The following is a 14,832-nucleotide window of genomic DNA, read 5'->3' as shown; positions in this document are numbered from 1 at the left end:
CTTGCTCAGCAACATCAGAATGCAGATGGGGATCACACCACCAGCCCTCAGGTTAGTGGATGAAACTCTCCAATTGAACCACAGACCTTCTGGTTAGTGGACAAATCTCTCTACCTCCTGAGCAACTGCCACTGTATGTATATGGGATGCAATCAATACCATCAATGCTGCTCCTCATTTAGTTTTATATTTGGGTGCTGCTATTAGCAGATGCTAAGAAGATACTTCATTGTGTCCCTGACAAAAAATGACCAGGACTTGCTTGAAGACGTATACAGTATTGTGGTTTGGACATTAGAAAGAAGTAGAATGTGGCCGTCCATCCTTGAAGACCGACATTACGTTGTGACAGGTTCTAAAGCTCCACTCTGCAAATATGTTACTGTCGGTGCACTTAGGTTTGTCTGTTCTCTGCAGATCTCTCTTGTGGTGAAATTGAAAAATTAAGCCGGGCTCCTATTTCTGCAACCTGCTCAGCATGGTCCCACCTTCATCTGCCTTTAGTCAGAATAGCATGAGGCTGCAGATGAAAACAACATGTGATAGACTGATGCAAACTTGATGTGCTATAATTAATTAGGCTCTGCAAACAAAAGTCAGAAAAAAGAACCCTTGTGATTGTGTCTCTCCTTTGAAGAGGCAGCTGATTTGAAAGCTAGTGACCCCAGGTCTTTCTTCTTTTTTTCCTTCCCTGCCCCATCTGTGTGCCGACTTGCTCATCAGGGAGGGCTACAATCTATTTAGCAGCCTCTTAGTCCATCACATGTGGATCTTTCGCTTATTACAATCCTCCCACTGCTCTCCCTCACTAGACTCCTTGCACAGATCGTATTGCACCTTGCTTTCATTTCACGCTGTCAGCAAACGAGCATTGAGTGCATCCTAACTTGATTTGGTTCTCAATATTTACACTTCCCATCACAAAGTGCTTTGACCTAGAAGCCACCCTCTCCCCCCTAATTCCTGTCAAGCATTTTGAATAAAATAAGTTGTTTGTTTGGAACAACTTATGCAGAGGTTATTTTTTATATAAAAAAATATGTGTGCAGCCAAATAACCCGATATAACTGACAGCTTTTCATACTGAATTTCAGTGTGCTGATTGTGTAGAAGTTTCAGTTAAAGAAAGACATCAACACATTTTTCACTGAGTGCCATTTTAGCAATGGTTTCTTGGGAAGGTAGGTCGTGGATCCTGCCTGGGGATGCATCCTTCCTTGTGGCATAGGGGAAAACTGGAGCTCAGACGCTGGGGATCAAACCAGTGATCCTCTGGTTAGTGGACGACCCGCTCTAACTCCTGATCCATAGCTGCCCACAAAAAGATCTGGGAAGACATAGATACATAGGTTTCATCCAGGTGCCATCAACAGACTGGACTTGAGAGAATACGAAAAAATACATTCTACAGGGACACTTCTGTGTTATTCTCCATGAATTTGACATGTTATCTTGCTAGCATGTATTTTAATAGAACATTTTTCTGCTAAGTCATCCTGCTCAGCTCTGACCCAATATGCTTGATTTTAAATGATCCAAACTACCTGAAATAAACCTTTCGTCTAGTTCTGCTGCCTCAGCGGACAGTGTAGATCCAAGCTTCTACCAGACCAATTGTATGGCCCTGAACACTCATCTGCAATAATCTCCATCCCGCCAGATTGAATCATTCGAACACACCCCGCCTGCCTCCAGCTTGCTTTACAAGGCAGAGGAAGGCACACCTATAACAAAAGTGTTCCAGAAAAGTTTGTCTTATAAAGCTCAAGCTTGATCAGCTTACCCTGCTGACAACGCTACTGTGACACAGGCTCATTTTGCTTTTGAATCACGCTGAGGGCTGTGAGAATGTCATCGTGGGGTGAAGGCCGAAGCAGGATTTTTCATTGATTCAAAAAGAGAGTTAAAATTGGTAGGGTTTTTATTGTAGTAAGTCAATTTCCATGGTTTAAATTTTGCGACAGTTTTTTTAATTACTTTCATACATAAGGTACATTTTTTTTATATCTAGCTTATGTCACAAAATGTGAGAGGTTTTCTTATGTACCCGTAATTAAGATTTCCACTGATTGAAAAAAGACACATAAGGAGGCTTTAAATAGTGAATTAATCAGAATCAGAAATACTTTATTGATCCCAGGGGGAAATTGGGTTTGTTACAATAGCTCCATGCAAGATTAGACATATAAGATTATGAAGATTTACAAAATATATAAAATAAAATTTAAAATATGTACAAAATGTGTGTGTTCTGTACATTGAGTGTTTATTGTGGATATGTCGGATATTGCTGGCATTGTAATGGGTCCAGTCGGTTGACTCAGAGTGTCTGGCACTCAGAGGGAGGAGTTGTATAGTTTGATGGCCACAGGCAGGAATGACTTCCTGTGGCGATCTGTGGTGCATCTTGGTGGTACCCAGTGTTTAAATAAAAACAAAAAAACAAATAAATGACAGTCATGAAAAATGGAGGCTGGTGTGGCTGTTATGCTGCTGGCCTCTCAGTTTCTCTCCATCCTGTCCTCTACACAGTCGTTCTGCCTCTCCTCCCTCAGATGGCTTCGACTTCTGAAAGAAAAGAACACACCCTTATTGTGGTTTCACAATCTAGTGAAAAACTTTCCCTTACCTGGCTTTGAACAGGCATTTAAGCCCCTCAGCCTCTGTCTGGCTCAGAACTGTGTGATGTACACAGCTCTGCTCGACACTCCCACTCGACCTGCCTTCCTCGCTCCCTTCCCCACACCTCTTTTACCAGTCCCAATCAAACTTACAAGCACGCTGTCCAGTGTCCACCAGTTTAACGCAGCAAATGACAGAGCAAGACCTTTAACACACAATATGGAATGACAAATCCATAAAACCATGGCATACGAGAAAACTACTAAAACATGTAGCACAGAACCAAGTGGAGTAAATCATTTCTGATAAAAGCCAAGCAAATGATTAAGGATAAACACAATTAATTAAATATGCAAATATCAGATATCCAAAAAATGGATATGAATATGATTAAGCACGAAACGCACAGTAAGGGAGTGTTGAAGCGACATTGTTAGACCTTGTTATATATCAGGGAAGTTTGTTTCAGCTCTGTGAAGATAAAGACACCTGCTGCCTTGCCATGTTTATTTTGAACTGTATGCCTGTGAAGACACATTGCACTTAAGGCAGGCCCGTGCTTGCCTCATGTTTGAAAGGAAACTGTCACTGTTTAAAGAGTAACCTTGCACAATGTGAGATAAAAGGGTAACTTTGCCTCATTGACATGCAGTGACTTTACACAAAGGCAAGCAGAGCTGCAGTACAAGCCATGAATGATGCACTGTACATCTTTATAAACATATGATGCAGGCAGGCGACTTGAGATCCTTTTGTGGGTCAGAACGCTGTTCTGAGATCAGATGCAGGGAGAGATATCACTTTCACTTCTGTCTAATTGATGGTCAAGCACTACTTGACTTGTTTGCCGTGACAGCCCTTTAACCATCTCTCCCTGCAAATTCGAAAAAATGCAGAAGTGCAGGAGCAACCACTGATTCCAGTGTAATGGACCCTGGAGTCTCACCTGGATCTTGTCCAGAGACTTCAGCTCAACTAAACTTTCAAGCACACACACACAATCTAATTTGAGCAGAAGGTGCAGTTTTGTTTTTCTTCCACACAAATCACCTGCATTAGCATCAAACATCAGCAAGGATCTGTTGCAGTGTGTGTGTGTACTGTGTGGTTCCTCTTCAACTACTTTAGATTTGCTTGGACCTGCTGCAGTGGCTGTGTTACAAAGTAAAGTTCAGCCCTATTCCATCCCTCTGGAGTTTCCAGATCATCCACCAACACCACACCAACTTGCACATGGTTACCAACCCCTTTGCTCCAAAAAGGACTCACAATTTCTTGCTGATAATTGATGCTATTGATGTTACGCTTAGTAGCCTCTACATAGTTTTACCAAGAATTAGCTTTTGGCTATTTAGAATCAAAACAGTTAGCATTGTTGTCAGTATTTAGCAAAAGACATTTCTGACATATACAATGATTTGTTTTATGCAATGTGGGACTGTAATCTCTTTGCAAAAAAGCCAGGTACATTGTGGTGTAGTCTGTATGGTTATCATTTAAGTTTTGTATGAACACTCGATGAATAACATCTAGTCAAGTGGTGTTCTTCCGGCTTTTGCTTTGAGTCTCCCACAGTAACAGGCCTTCAGGACTGTCTCTTTTCTCAGGATCCCAAAACAATTCATTCAAACAGACAACAGTCACATGCTCAACATTTGGCACTGATGGCGCCATTTATTCCTCCAAATCTTCCTCAGAGTGAACAAAGACACAGTGAAGCCAACAAGTAGCTGCTTAAATACAGGAAGTTTGAGCTGAAGCTTGTCACATACACTGGACAGACGACCAGTTATGTCACTAGCAGACAACTCTCAGCACAACTTTGGCCGTGTTACAGAGACACAGATGAAAGCTCTGTGTTATGGCTGCTAATGAGGTGTTAGTCCTGGCATACTCTCACCAGTCGTGATCCCACCACTGCTGTGTTCCTTCTCAAGGAATCGCTAGAGCTGCAACAAGAACATGATGAAACCCCAAAACGCTCCAAAAGCAGGGATACGGCTTCTGGGTATTGATCGAGCTGTCTAGCATTTGTGGGAAACATGTCCCTTCATCACCTTATTGGGCAAATGAATCCACCACACGCCTTCATAGACTGTGTTGTGAGTCACAGTGTCTTGTAAGAGCCACTCAGGCACCTCACAGCTGAAGGTTATGGTAGGCTTTGTTAATAATTGACATATCATATTCTGATGCAAGTCTTTTCCCTGAATTATTTGTTTTTTTAGTCCAAAAACTCAAACTAATAAGAAAACAAGTGCAGTGACTGATAAATTGCCTGTTAGTGAAAGGTCAGACAAGCCATCTGGAACACCTGACAGGACATGTTCTTGTGGGGGTGATGTGTTGCCTGTGCTGTATAGAATTGTCAATGATAATAAGGTTACCTAGCAGCTTTAAAGGCACACTGGAAACTTTCCCTGGTGCATTAAAGTGAAAAAGTACAACAATCTAAGTTAAAATGATGTCTCTCAATACTTCCTGACGACTGAGGATACAGAAGCTGGATGAAAGTGTGTGAATGGGACGTGTAGAGTGAACCACTTTGAGCCATCATTTAGACAAGAAAAGTGCTAAATAAAAACAGATTATAAACCATTATTGCACCTGAACTTATAACTTACGATGGCAAAATAGAAATAGCATCAATAAGAAATTAAAACTCATAGAAACAGAAATTAAATGTAAGTATCATTTGGATCTTGGTTGATTTCTTGGCCAAGAGTAGTCAGGGCACCAGGACGCGTCACTGAGTGTATATATATACATGTATATATAATTTAACCTCAATAGTCACAATACTATAATGGAAATTTTTTGTAAAATGTTCATGGTCATTTGTTGTTATTTCAAATGTCTAGTAGGAACCTTTTTTACATTGACTGTCAGTCAATGTAACTGTTGTCTCTCAGGAACAAAGGCATCAATAGTGTTAACACTGTAGGCTCATCATCATTAGCTCATCAATGTTTTTTGGGGTCTAACCTTGACATCAGACATTTCTTAGATTTAACTCTGGACTCTATGGGCTGAAACCAGGACTCAGAGACAGAAAGCAGTTTTAAAGTCTGTGATACAGAAACTGATATTTATCATGTGAAAATGTCCTCGGCAGTCTGAGGTTCAGGCAGAAAGTCTTTTCCAGTCGTTCAGTTTCCAGTGACCAACTGGCAGATAGAATACCCAACAAGGATCCAGACAAAAGGGCAGGAAGAAAGCAGAGCAGGCTGAGCGTGGTGTCATTTCAGGGATGGCTGGATGCTCCTGAGCACAGACAACACTGCACATTAATAACGCAGGCCAGCAACAAAGACACAAAAGAACAACCATAGCGTGTCTGACCACTATGGTTGTACGACGATCTGGGTACGAGTCCAGCTGCTTGTTTTGGTGTACCGCTTCTCGATTAGTGAATTGGACATTAGACAATAAATAACAGGTGTTCAGGTGGTTTGGGGGTCAGGTGATAACCAGAGCTCCACGTCCAGCTAATCCTGACACAACCAACTTGTTGTTCAGCATGTGAATATTTTTTTATTATAACCATAGGTAATGCTATTGGCTTACAATGTTGTTTTTCTTATCTGATAATGTTTAGTTTGGAGGATTTTTCACACAGATCAAAGCCCCCCCCCCATCCACTTTCATTGTAACTTATGTTTTGATGCAGATTTATAGACAAATATTTCACTTTAATTAAAAAGTGTAAACAACATAGACACATGTGTCTTTCCCTACATGTCCCATCTGTCTTCACTACACTTATACAATGAAGACACAAAATGCCCCAAGTAACTTTATACACAACAATTAAAATATGAAAGTTTATTTTCTTTCTAATCGAAGGGAATATAGATAAAAATGTATATAATAATAATAATGTAAATATTTAGAGCAGTAATCAGATTTAAACATGTCATACGGTCATTATCAATAAAGTAACGACGGAGCCTATGGCTTGTTGATGAAGGTATTGGCAATATTAATTTATTGGCAGTTTTATGAACTTGGAGTCAGTGATGAGAAAAACATATTTTATGAAGTCACTGTACTTACAAACATTTCCTACAGCGGCAGCACACATAAAGAGCTTTTAACTGACCAAACATGAATTGACAGGGTATGCGATGTGTTAGCACTTCATGCTATCCTTCATCAACATGTGTCAACAAAGCAAGGTCATAGCAGTTTCTGACGGCCGATCACTTTTAAATATAGCAGGACGAAATGGAGGAGTCAGGGGCAGCAGCAGTGAACTGTTGGACGGAGAGCTGCAGGCAACAACTTCTCAGCCAGGTAACTAACTCATTTCACTGTCCCCTGCTGTTGACAGACCCCTGCTGTGAGCAGCATAAAGCCAATTATCACCTGACGTCTTTATTTAGAGGAACAATAGTTGGTTTTGCTGCCCGGAAAATCCGATGACCTGCAGCTTTAGTGCACAAGGACATAAAAAAAAGGATTTAGGGATTTTAATGAGACATGAGCCTGTTTTTTTTTTTCAAATTGATGTGAGATGAGAGACTCTCATATGCAAGTTTGTCCTTTACAAACAGTTACAACCATTCTGTGAGGCTGTTAATCAAGTGTTAAGTCTGTTATAGTTTTGTTGATGGGCTCAGATTTAATCGTCTCCATCAGCGTTTCTTCAAAGTCCACCATCAGTCCAATCAGCCCTTTGTTACCCTGCTAGTCCCTGTTCTTACTGCTGAGGCCCTGCCGAATTGGAAGGCAATGTGGTGTGACTACAACTAACAACCATGTTGTCATGTAATCAGATGCAGGATCATTGCACTTCAAAAATAGCTTTGATTGAGAGATTCTCTGATTTCTTGCTTTGTTTTCTGTGTGGATGCAGACCAATGTAACATAAAACACACCATAATATGGTGGAACTTAATTCAAAATGCACAAGAAACAAACACTGATATGACCGTCTGGCAGCTCTCTTGGGGACCAACATCACCGCTGTGGCTGGTAGGTCTTACTCATTGACACCTCAGCATGTGTTTGATTATTTTCTTCTTGGTGAGTAAGCTACACCATGCTCCATTCCTCTTATGTAAGATCATGATTATAGTTCATAGGAATCCAAAGATTGTTTCCTCTCAGTGGTATTAGAAGACATTTATATTCAGGTACATAACGGCTCCAACAATTATCCAGCCCTCGCTCAAGTGGTTGTGAATTCAGAGTCAGATAAAGAACAATAATCATAATTGCATCTGATTGTTTCTCTGAGTTGCTTAATTTATATGACTTTGACCAAATGTCATTATGCGCTGCAGCATAAATTCACCAAATCCAAACTCAATAAGGAGAAAATCTATCTGTGCAGAAATAATTATCTTCTTTCCTCAGGAGATAAGGTCATAATAACTGTAAAGACCCTATTATTAAATCTTACTGGTGATCAACAGGGACATGTCTCAGTGTCCTCTACCTACATTAGAATAAATGAGGCAGTAATTGCAAATATTACCAGACAGGAAAATCCACTACAACATCTCCATTGGTGTTTTCGGTTCTTCAGTTCTTTTTAACATCACAATGTGAAACAGACACACTGCATCCAGGGGTTGTACTGTGATTATTTACAGTATATTCCACATATTCTTGTGATTTCTTTCTCAGTCATTTTTGTTTTCATGTACATTTGTTGTCATTTGGAACAATTATATCGCATTGACAGTGCAGACCATAAATATCTGGACAGTTATACATTTTCCTTTCTCAAGCCGTGCTCTAGCACATTTCGAGATTTGGGCTGACAAGTGGGTAGCATGCGGACTGAAAGGGATGGCCATCCTTTAGGTACAAATATCGATCAATTTAACAATCTGTGTACATTTCAGTACTGTGTGACATTAACCACGTAAAAACATTTGATTTTGAGGACATTTTGAGCCACCAATAAAAGACCTAGAGATTCTTGAGAATCAAGGTCTGCTCCTCCAGAGTTAGGAGCAAGTGTGAAAGGAGCAGCTCTTTTTGTCTCTGCTGATAACCATTCACTTCCTTCCTTCACTGTTGATAGATTTTGCAGATTCTGTTTAGCCAGCCACAGTGATGTTCAGTCAATGAAGTCCGAGGTGGGTTATTTCTCCTTACCACAAACTTAAGTCATGATGCAATGTGTGTAAATGGCATTAAAAGTGATGCAGTTTTCAACAAGTTTACTTAATTTCACAATGTTACAGAATTCCCTCTGACTTTCTGCATGACCTCTTGCAGGGAATTGTGCCTGTTGAACTTGTTGAGCTTGTGTCTGAACAAGTTGATCCACAGTATTTCACAACAGATGAGATTATTCTGCAAGTCAGAATATCCAATTGATTTCTCTGATAAAACGAACCACCGAGTTTTAGAATCAGTGGATCCATTGACTGGACTTTGACTGATTCTGTTGATCATTGGTGAACTTATTACATTACATGTTACATTACATTACATGTCATTTAGCTGATGCTTTTATCCTTTTATTATTAGTGCATCCAGCACTTATCCCAGAGAATGAGAAAACATGAGGTGTTCTTCTTGAATTGAAGGAGATAGTAGAACTCTAGGCATCATCATAATCTTTCTCAAATTGATCACTGTGCTATGAAGAAGATCAAATCTCAATCTATAGGCATTTGCTCCAGCTGACCTTGACCTGATTTTAAAGACCAAAACAACATTTAATACAATACAACACTATCCTCTATACCTCATTAGTTGCTTTGGACCTTTGCTGGACTGTTGGACAATTCACTTTGAAACAACCCCTTTTTTTTTTTTTTTTAAACACTACCTGATTTAAAAAACAGTTACTAACATTAGTCAGAAGACAAAAGCTGACATCCTTGACAACTCAGTTACACCATCAAGCTACACAATTACATATCAACTGAAATCGTACCAACTCCACAACCGATTTGTAGAGACTACGTCTATCTTAAGAGAACACAAAGTCATTTATTGCATCTATGACAAAAGGAAATTCTCCTGGAGAACACTGAATGCCTCAGAATGGAGCTGGATCTCTGGGTAAGAACCTTTATGTGTGGTATTGTCCTTTAAAGGAGACATAAATGTAGTTGTCACATCTGGACTACTACTGGTTTTTTCCACATTCCCCATACAGCTCCAGAGGAAAAGCTCTCCCACATGCCTGCGAAAGCTGCCCCGACTTGTTAACTCAGCTGGGCATGAGAGAAAAAGATTCCCGGCAACAGACCTTCATGTGAGTCACCATCTCACAGCCACAGTATATAATGCCTCGCCCCAAAATAAACTATCCGTCAACTCCGTCTTTATCCAGTGGCAGAATGTGTACATTTGTGGCCATGATAATACTTTTATTTTTAAATCATTTTATGTCAGTGTTATTGTTGTGTGGTATTTTTTCATAGCTGATACTATGGAAACTCTGAGTATATGGAAAGTAACATATTTTGCACCAACAGGGACTGAGGTTGCTGTTTGAGGAGCTGAATAAAAATACTTAATGTCCACATACAGCAGAGATCTGACAGAGGAGCAGCTCTCTCAAGACACAAAGAGCATTGAAGGTTGTATTAAAGTGGGAGGCTCACGCAAGCAGGCTAAAATAGCAACACACACACACACACACACACACACACACACACACACACACACACACACACACATTCACACACGCATTCAACTTTAAGAAATTGCTGTTTTACCTAAATCCACTGACTTGGTCAAATGCTTCTTCCCTGCAGTTCCTAGGACAGACTCCTCCCTGGTATCCTAGTATACAGTTAGTGTTAGCAGCAGTCAGTAATGGTGCAGCAATACAATCTAAATGCAAAATCAACAAATAACAATATGTGAGTATCACATGTGTAACATGTTTAATCTTTTCTGCTATAAATTTGTATAATTGGAATATTTGTGCGCAGAAATGTCAGCTCTTAGCACATTAACTGGTTTCAAGCTATTGAGTGACAAAATGATTACTTTATCCAGTTATGTTATGAATTTAAAAAGATTCCTTGACATGTAATTATTAGGTGGTAATACTGATGATTGTTTTCAATATTTTACATGAGAGATTTTACACTTAAAGAAACCCACATTTAATTTTAATTTGTATAGATGTCAGAGAGCTGCTACTGGCACTCGGTGTTATGTCAATATAAATTAAGCAACGCTGCTACTTCTGTGTGGACTGAAATGTGCTACATTAAGTGATCACAGTGTGCAGGAATATTTGGCCCTTTTACAAATTGTGGAATAAGCAGGAGTGGTGCAAATATAGATGCAGTCTGTACCCACTTCTGAGCAGGGGCCTTTAAAGTGTGGACCTACCTTAAAATCCATAATTATATCTTAGTGTCCATCTTGCTTTCCTCACTATGAGAGGGACAGATGTCATTAAACCACCATCACACATACACAAATACTCATATGACCCAAAGTCACCAGTTCACAACAATAGATTTGTATCCAGAAATCTGTCCAGATCAGTGACACTGGCAAAAGCCAGAGGAAAAACACTGGGATGGACACAATAGTACGGCTTTCATCCAAAACCAAAGCTCTAATTCTAACTTCATTTCCACAAAATCAACAAAGGGAAATGCACATTACTCCTGTTCCCTGGGTATTATGAGTTGGCTGCTGGTGATAAACAGCTGGAGGAGCACCTTCTTCAGTCAGGCGCCATTTAACCACAGCAGGAGAAGATATAGCAGCGATGAAATTAAAGGAGTGCCAGTCAAACCTGAAACAAGGGATTGTTCTTTATGTGGAAAACCATGTTGAAAACAAGATGTAAATAGGGTTTGTTTCATTGTCTCATGAATTAATTTGAGAAAAGCTAACATCTCCTCTTTGCACCTCAATGAGCCAATGGTGTTGTCTGCTACTTGTATTTCTCTATTTAGTGACAAATTAGTGGAATGTTCCAACTGAGTCATGGCCAATTAAAAAGTGAAATTGGTAAAAGAGGGACTAGCGGAACCAGAAACAAATAAACCTATCCAAAAATAGCATGGCACTGAGAAGACTGCATAACTCAGTAAAGACCAAACAATTCATGTCTGCTGTTTTATGTCGAGATCCAGACATTATTTCCAGAAGAATTGAGAAAGATGTTGATGTCTTGATGGGGGCTACCCGACAGCTTCCTCCCCAGAGCCCGGGGGGCTTGAATAGGGGGAACCCTCCCCCTACAAAACAAAGGTCTTTCCCTCTTCCCTGCTTTCATCCTCCCTTTTTCTTCTTTCCTTTCTTTCCTTCTTCTTTTTCTTTCAGCTTCCCCCTTCAGTTGACCTCCATTATGAATAATTTATTGTTTTTGCAAGTTCCAAAAATCAATCCCATCGCTCCAAGTCTGATTTTACACACATTCTCCTTTATACATTGACTCACACATAAATCCTGCACAACAGACGTTGTCTAACATAAATCAAATAAACACGCCTTTTTTCAACACTTTTTTAGTTAGTTTTTTATATTTATCAAATACACTGTGACTGTATCAACACTATCAAGTCACCCCTTATCTATCACGGCCTGATTTATCCTGTCTCACCTATAATGCCTCCTCTCTTTTAGTCTTCCTTTTAATACTATCTCACAATGTTAAAATGCTGTAAAATTAATAAATCAGAAATAAGTTTTATTTTTTGATATGTTACACAGTCTGAGCGTCTTTGTTCTTCGTCTCCTTCGTGGTACTCACTGACATTCGGGTTAATCTCAAACTGAACACTTGTATTTAATGATGCACAGCAGGGAGCTGGGAACTGCTCTGTAATCCAGTAACACAGGTGTTTCATATCCATTGAATGTTTCACATCAACACATTTTATTTTAGAGGGACTACATGTGTATTTACTTCCATTCTGTGTTCTTTACTACATCTCTTACATATTTGCAGCTCCATTACCTGATGTGACAGAGAAATCTCATTTGGCACAATGGGATGTTACAATATTCTTCTTCATCACGTGAAGGTGGTGGGAATTACTGTGCAGGAGCCTCATACACCTTACATACCATTCATCGACGTTGGGCCAAGAGGGGATCACACACGTATCCACAGTAAACAAACACACAGATCAATCGAGAATAATGAATGGGGGTTATTTGTGTAATTATTTTTTCCTCCTGTACTTGTAACTGTGCTGAAGGTAAAGAAATTCAGCAGAATGACTGTGCTGTGTATCGCTCCATGTTCTCTTTGAACACTTTCAAAGATCACAGTATCAAAGTGTTTGATTGATTTCTCGTGAACCTGAACATAATGTGCATATTTTCACTTGAGCTGAGTCTTGTGCAGGTCACGGCCACAGACTGGCGCCCTGTTGCTTTTCCAGAAACACACTGCTCACATGAGGGAGCTGCACAGCTGCCCTTGAGATGTTGGGGCATAGGGAGCAGTGTAGGTGCTAGCAGGGTATTCAGGTCAGTCTCACACAACCACTCTCTCAGAATGAGTCGAACAAATGTAGGATTGTGTTAATTTATATAATAGTAAACCTGTATTTATTAATTTTACATCTAAACAGAATCTTAATTACCCATCATTTGCAAATCAACGTGCACGGTCTACGAATTCAAGAGGACAGGTTAGACATGTTTTTACGAGGCTCCATTTGTTTCCTCTGCTGAACTTAGCAGAAACAAAATGTTTTAACTTCAGTGATGTAGTGATTGTTTGTCCTTTTTTTATTTGACAGTCAACATTTCAATATTCCTCCCATCCCCGTAATGTGATGGAAACACATTTTGAAAAGAATGAATGAGGATAAATCATTGGCCCAATGAATCCAACACAACACTGAATCTCCCTTCATCAGGGCTTTGATCGAGTTTACAAGCAAAGCATTGTATCTGCTGTAATTAAAGTGGTGAAATACACAGGGACTGATTACAAGGTTATATTTTTGTTTATGCATCAGTGCACTTGATGATACTGTATGTGTGAAATGTGTGTGTGTGTGCATGTACTTAACACTTTCTGCCATGTGGGATGTTTCAGTTTGTAAAGGAATCCACGTACTGAACTTGATTTCTGCGGTTTTAAATGAAAATGTGTTCAATGAAACATATTCATAAACTTGTACTTCCTCAGACACGAGCACAGATTGCTTTCATTGACACCAGTAAATAGATGCAACATATCGCCACACAAATTCAGAGTATGCGTTTCCTCCCTTCACCCACAGAGCCTTTGCAGAGGCAAAGCGTAGATTCAAATTAGTGTCCAAGCCGTAAAAGCATGGATTTGTTTTTGTCTCAGAGCAATCAATGCTTCCTGCGCTCGTACGGTTCCAACATGAACAAACCTCTGGATGAAACTGTGCAAAGCTCAAAGCACATATCTCATTACAGGCTTTTGTTTATAGCTTTGACTGTGCATGTTACTGCAAATAGATTCTCTTTTTTTCTCTTCATGCTATTGTTTATTGTCTCTGATTCATTCCCTTTGTGTTTGACAGAGATTGATTTCATGGGAGCTGCTTAAAGAGCTACTTAAAGGGGAAATCTGAATTGGTACTTCTGTGCCACCTGAGGTGCCAGGACAGGGCCAATCACAAGCGTTGATGCTGATGAATGAAATGAATGCATGAAATGAATTCTACATTAATTGAGATGTGTTCTTTTGTAGAGTGAAAAAACCTTCAATTATGAGTTAAAGTTTTCTTCAATCAACAAACACCCATTCAACATCTATAGGTTCTTTAATCTAGCTAAACTCGTACGCTGCTCTGAAGTCAGTATACTCAATAAACTTGGCAAAGAACATTCCAGTCCTCTAATATGTTCAGTGCTGAACCCTACCTCTGGTTAAAGCATCTGCTGCCCCTTTTAACATTGTTTCATCAGACAAATGACCACATCAGTAAATTGAATTATTCAGTGATTGTATTTCATGTGCTGGCAGTTTGCTGCACACTGAGCACTGTTAGCAGGAGATTAGCCAGTGCTCCTGATTGGTGCAGTGACTGGCTGTAATTCTTTTATAGTGCAACCTTTGAAGTTTTAATGAAAGTCATGAAAATGATTTTTTTTCATTATGTTTGATACATGACAGTCAATATTCTTGTATTATTTTATGAAACAACAAAAGCGTCTGCATGAATCAAATATGATTACATGTATAGATTTTGTTTAAACTGGATTTAATGGTCACATTAAGAGACCAATTTATGCATTTCCTGTGGTATGCTAGAAGGATGTGGCTGGCAT

This window comes from Hippoglossus stenolepis, chromosome 13, assembly GCF_022539355.2.
Source record: "Hippoglossus stenolepis isolate QCI-W04-F060 chromosome 13, HSTE1.2, whole genome shotgun sequence".
NCBI lineage: Eukaryota > Metazoa > Chordata > Actinopteri > Pleuronectiformes > Pleuronectidae > Hippoglossus > Hippoglossus stenolepis.
This window is presented reverse-complemented; position numbering follows the sequence as displayed.